The following is a 6,256-nucleotide window of genomic DNA, read 5'->3' as shown; positions in this document are numbered from 1 at the left end:
GAGCAAGGCTATATTTTCTAGCCTATCTGTAAATAAGTGGATTCAAGTAACCAAGTTCTATTCAGTGAATGTGAGCAGAAGTGATATGTGCTATTTAGCAGGCCTGTCAGATAAAAACCTCCAGTGGTGCTCCTGCATGCTAAATGGAGATGACAATGAGGTCATAGGAGATGGTGAAGGCACAGATGGAAGGAGCCTGAGGACTTGAATTACTGATGAAGAAGAGCTGCCCTGCTGATCAGAACACCCACCTAGGGCAGAAAGTAAACTTCTATTAGAGAAATAGATATAAAAATAGTCTTACGTTAGGATCCACAAAATTCATCATAGTTCTGATACCATAAATCTGCTGCATGAGCTTAAGAACAGCACATAATTTCTATGTATTTCAATTTCTTCATCTTTATAATAAGGATTTAGCTGATGTCCAAAATATCCCTATACTTGTAAAAGATTGCATTTATCTGATGATACTTAAAATTAAATATAAATTAATTTAGACCCACTTGTTTTATATTGCCATTCCTCTTCTTAACGCTATGTGTGTAGTATTAAGATCCAAGATGAAGTTTTCTATTTTTAAAATGCTGTGCCAAAGACCTATATACCTGATTATTTTTCTAGCCAAATACTGAGACATTTATGTCAGGAAGGCTTTCTTGAACTATACTCAAGACTCCCAAGTCATTTACCATACAACTTCCTGATGTCTAGATTTCTGTCCTTACCTATTTTGCCGTCCATAATCCAACACTCCCTTAGAACAACCTCAACTCCCTTGATGTACTCTCCCTGTTGCGTTTACAATGTAAAATGGAACTCTGTATTAACTCTATTATCTGTCCATTCCTTGCAAATTCCCATGCAATTAATTAGGGTTAGAGAAAAATACACAACAATAGTGACTGCCCTTACTATAAATGTGTGACCAAATCCTACAAAAGGTATTAAGTATGCTTAAACATCAAGCTTCCCTTGTAAATTTACTCCCTCCCTTCCTAAAATAACTTTTCATGCTTTTCCTGTCTCCTTAAATTTTCAACTTTCCTCCACCTACTCTGCCTCTTGACTTGTAACATGTTATCTTGCTTCATATTTCATTAAGAATAGATTCACATTGGAACTGTCTTAACTCCTCACCACCAAATCTACCAGACTTTCTGCATCTGCTTAATATTATCTCCCATCCCTCCTCATGAAATAGATAAAATCATGACCCATCTTCTACCCCAGGACTGAGCTTTCCATTGTGTTATGGACTCCATCTTCTTTCATCTTCTAGAGGAAGTACTTCAGTAATTATCTCATCCTTCTTCTGATCATCAGCTTCTACCATCAGCATACAAATATTTTTAAATTTTTCCTCATCTTTGAAAAGAATTTTTTTGCTCTCCCACTTCTCTCCTGATGTCTTCCTATTCTCTACTTCCCTTCATAACAATTCTGAAAAGATTTATCAGTGGTCATTGCTGTTCTTCCTAATATAATGTTCTTTCTTTAACATGCCCCATTTGGGCATGTTGCCACTGTTCCATTGATTCTACTATTGCCACATTATAAATAGCCTCCAAGTTCTTATCTCAGGTCAACCTTCAGCTGCCTTACACATAATCTGCTGCTCTCTCCTACTTGTAACTGTAAAGCCAGTCGCCTCTCCAGGAGCTCGGACACACCACCCCCTCCCTCTCTGGGAGCCCGGACATGCCCCATCCGCGCCTGGAAATCATGTCATTACTCCACGCCCACTTCTGCACTCGACACTAGGTTCTGCACTCGGCACCTAGCCAGCCGTTGAAGAACCCCACCAAAATGCAAAAGAAGTCTTGTAAATCTACCCAATAGCTGTCAAGTCTTGTAAAGCTACCCAATAGCAGTCAAGTCTTGTAAAGCTACCCAATAGCAGTCAAGTCTTGTAAATCTATCCAATAGCAATTGACTCCTGTAAAGCTACCCAATAGCAGTCGAGTCTTGTAAATCTACCCAATAGCAGTCGAGTCTTGTAAATCTACCCAATGGTATTCAAACCCTGCCTACCTGCCAATAGCAAGCTTGCCCTGCCCACTCCCTGCTCTCCCACAACCAACCAAACGCCTCCACTCCCTATAAAACCCCACGTCTGAGAGGGGTCCATGCAACTTCTCTAGCCCCTCCTGTTGGATCGGAGAACCTCGCCCAGGAGCTGAATAAATTTGCATTGGATCTTCTTGTGCTGGTCTCAGTTTCCTCATTTTAAACTCGGCAATAATCCTTACAGTAACTTTCTTGGATTTTACAATATCACAGTTTCTAGATTTTTTAATCTCCCACAATTTTTTCTGGCCCCAAATTCTCTCCATACCTCTAAATATTGATTATTCCAGGACTCAGCCTTTTTATTTTCTCTATTTACACAAATTCCTCTCTACTTAAACGAACTCTTTTACCTAGTTCACTACTCTCAATACTGTATTAGTCAGCTTGGGCTGCTATAACAAAATACCATAGACTAAGCCACAACAAAAGTTTCCCTTTTCACAGTTCTTCAGGCTAGAGTTTGAAATCTGCATGGTTATGTTCTGGTGAGGGCTCTCTTTCTGGCTTGCAGATGACCACCTTCTTCCTGTGCCCTCACTCAGGGGTGGGAGGGTGAAGATATTTGATGGCTTTTCTTGTTCCTATAAGGGCACCAGTTCTATTGAATCAGAGCTCAACTGTTGTGATTTCATTTAACCACAGTCACCTCCCTAAAGGTCCTGTCTCCAATACAGTCACATGGGAGGTTAGAGTTTTTACAGTTGAATTTGAAGGGGATGCAATTCAGTCCATAGCAAATACCATCTGTACTTTACTTCAGTCTATGCAGCATTCTCCACCTCACTTTGACCACTTTTGCTTTTTATCTAGAGCAGCTTTAGGAGTAATTTGCACTGATTTCATGGTATAGAGCCAGGTCATTGCTAATGCTTCTACATAACATAATCTCCAACTTCATCTCCTAGAACTTTCCGTCTTCTCTTCTGAACTCCAGATGATTATGTTCTCTCCTGAACTCTAATCCCATTATTTTTCCTGGAAGTTAATTTTTACCTTAAAGCCTTTGCACTTCCTAAGTCCTCTGCCCATAATTCTCTCCCCTAGATAGTCCTAAAGCTGATACCTTTTGTTTCTCATGCCTTAACCAATGAGGCTTTCTCTGACTATCCAATTAAATCTTTAAATCTCCCCCAACAAGTCATTCCTTCATATAACCCAGTTTTTTTTTTTTTCATGGCATTTACCACTATGTAAAATTGTCTTGTTTATTTATTATTTCTCTCCTCCCATTGTCACATACTATTTGTGAGAATAAGGATCTTGTATGTCTGGTTCATTACAATGTCCCCGGGACCAAAATAAAGACTTGACACATTTATACCATTTGAATGAGCGTTTAGTAAGTAGTTATCAAATATATTATTTATTGAACAAATACATGATTTTAAACAATTACAGTGTATTCTTTCCAAAATTATTTGAATTTCACTTAGATTTCTCAGTGTTTCATTACATTTTAGAATAATTCATTTTTACAATAGAAAGCACAGTCTAATTCAATAACTATACCCACATAGATCACAGAAATTGGGAAAATAATTTAATTAGTTTGTTTAGTAGCCTTGTGCTCTGTACTAATCCATTAAAATAATCCAGATAACTTTTGTCTTATAATAACAAACAATCTCACTCAATTATTCTTTGTGCAATAGAGACATAGACTCCGAAATAAATGACAGGATTTTTTTAATTCCTCAAATGAAATGAAAGAACAATTTGAATTTCTTTTCTTTCACTCCATAAAGAGCTGTACTAATCCATAGATCTCAGTTATACTCAGTCTTGGGTGCTGGAAGGGCCAGGATGGATGGCTGGAGTGGTGATTGCTCTGTAAATGGGTCTGCCCTGAGTTCTGTGGTCTCAAACCTGACTGAAGGAAATAAAGCAAGAAAGAAGCAGATTAAGAGAGCATCAAGGTGGCCAAACAGCTTGATTTACTCTCACATCTTAGAAACTTTCATTAAGATTTACATCATGATGCTGACCTAAGTGGCAAAGCAATTTTTTCATAGCTGAACAAAAAAGCTAATACTCTCCAGTTGGGTCAGGTAACCTTTTTCTTGCTCACAGCAAGTAATGAAGTTTGCCTCATGTGAATGAAAGTGACCAATGGATATATATTGCTGTATTCCAGTGAAGCAGGTTCCCCCTGTGATAAATCTGCACTCCACTTATTAAGGTTTTAAAAAAGCCCTTTCTCATTTTATTAATATTTCTTAGTGAGCTTAAGAAAGGCTATATGCACACTCCTTTACAAAATGTGTAGCTTGACATTAAAATACTCAGCAAGATTTTCAAAAGCACCTGGAAAATAAATGACTCAATACCTTAGGAGTGAAGTTTCTGAAATAAAACTAAAAAAAAAGCAAAAACAGATACACAAACACCATACTAAAAAGACCTAAGTCATAGCAGAAATTAATTATAATATTGTTTTATGTAATTGATTTCAGAAAAACTGATTTCTGTAAGTATGATTCACAGAGCAGCAAGACATCACAAAGAGACAGAATAACTGAGAAACAATTGCATTAACAGTCCCAAAGCACTAAAACAGCATTATCACCATGTTAACTAGTAAATGACATTAAAGCCATAAATGACATGTCAGACAAGTGGGAGATTGCAAGCTGAGTCTAACCTTGCCATAACCATGTCAGCGATTTTTTTTTTTTTTTTTTTTTTTCCTAACTATAACCAATTGTTTTTCTAGGGTCATTGCTAATGCGATTTTTGGAAGAGTGTATTATTGATTTTATAATAATAGTAACAAATTAATTTCACATAAATTACATAAATCAGATAATGAATTTAAGGTAAAAGAAAATTGAGAATTAAGAATCAAGTCATTAGTAATAATAATTTGTTATTAAATATTTATTTCTTCTGTTTTCATTGAAACAAAGTTCTTTGTGGTAATTTTGATGTTTGCTTGTTCCAGTATCTCCATTTTTTTAGAGGAACGATGACTAGAGATTCCCAGGCAAGATGGTGGAATAGGAACAGCTCTGGTCTGCAGCTCCCAGTGAGACCAATGCAGAAGGTGGGTGATTTCTGCACTTCCAACTGAGGTACGTGGCTCATCTCATTGGGATTGGTTGGACAGTGAGTGCAGCCCACGGAGGATGAGGAGAAGCAGGGTAGGGTGTCATCTCACCTGGGAAGTGCAAGGGGTCCAGGAATTCTCTCCCCTAGCTAAGGGAAGCCATGAGGAACTATGTCATGAAGGATGGAGCTATCCAGCCCAGATACTACACTTTTTCAACTGTCTTCACAAACCCTAGATCAGGAGATTCCCTTGGGTGGCTACACTACCTGGGCCCTGGGTTTCAAGCACAAAGTTGGGTGGCCATTTGGGCAGACACCAAGCTAGCTACAAAAGTTTATTTTTATAACCCAGTGGTGCCCAGAACACCAGAAAGACAGAACTGTTCACTCCCCTAAAAAGGGGGCTGAAGCCAGGGAGCCAAGTGGTGTTCCTCAATGGATTCCACCCCCTTGGAGTCCAACAAGCTAATAGCACTGATTTGAAATTCTCGCTGCCAGCATAGCAGTCTGAAGTCAAGCTGAGACACTTGAGTTTGGCGGAGGAAAGGGCATTCGCCATTAGTGAGGCTTGAGTTGGTGGGTTTTCCCCTCACAGTATAAACAAAGCCTCTGGGAAGTTCAGATAGGGAAGAGCCCACCACAGTTCCTCAAAGCTGCTGTAGCCAGATTGACTCTCTAGATTCCTCCTCTCTGGGAAAGGCATCTCTGATACAAAGGCAGCAACCCCAGTTAGGGGCTTGTAGATAAAACTCCCATCTCCCTGGGACAGAGCATCTGGCGGACAGGGAAGTTGTGGTTGCAGTTTCAGCCAACTTAAATGTTCTTGCCAGCCAGCTCTGAAGAGAGCAGCAGACTTCCCAGCACAGAGCTCAAGCTCTGCTAAGGGACAGACTGCCTCTTCAAGTGGGTCCCTGATCCCTGAGCACTGTAATGGGGGAGCACCTCCCAGCAGGGCTTGACAGACACCTCATAGAGGAAAGCTCCAGCTGGCATCTGGCAGGTGCCCCTCTGGGATGAGTCTTCTAGAGGAAGAAATAAGCAGAAATCTTTGCTATTCTGCAGCCTCTGCTGCTGATACCCAGGCAAACAGGGGCTGGAGAGGACCTCCAGCAAACTCCAACAGACTGGCAGCAGA

The sequence above is a fragment of the Aotus nancymaae genome, unplaced genomic scaffold (assembly GCF_030222135.1).
Source record: "Aotus nancymaae isolate 86718 unplaced genomic scaffold, 86718_ANA_hifiasm-v0.15.2.pri h1tg000014l, whole genome shotgun sequence".
NCBI classification, from domain to species: domain Eukaryota; kingdom Metazoa; phylum Chordata; class Mammalia; order Primates; family Aotidae; genus Aotus; species Aotus nancymaae.
Note: the sequence above shows the minus strand (reverse complement) of the source record.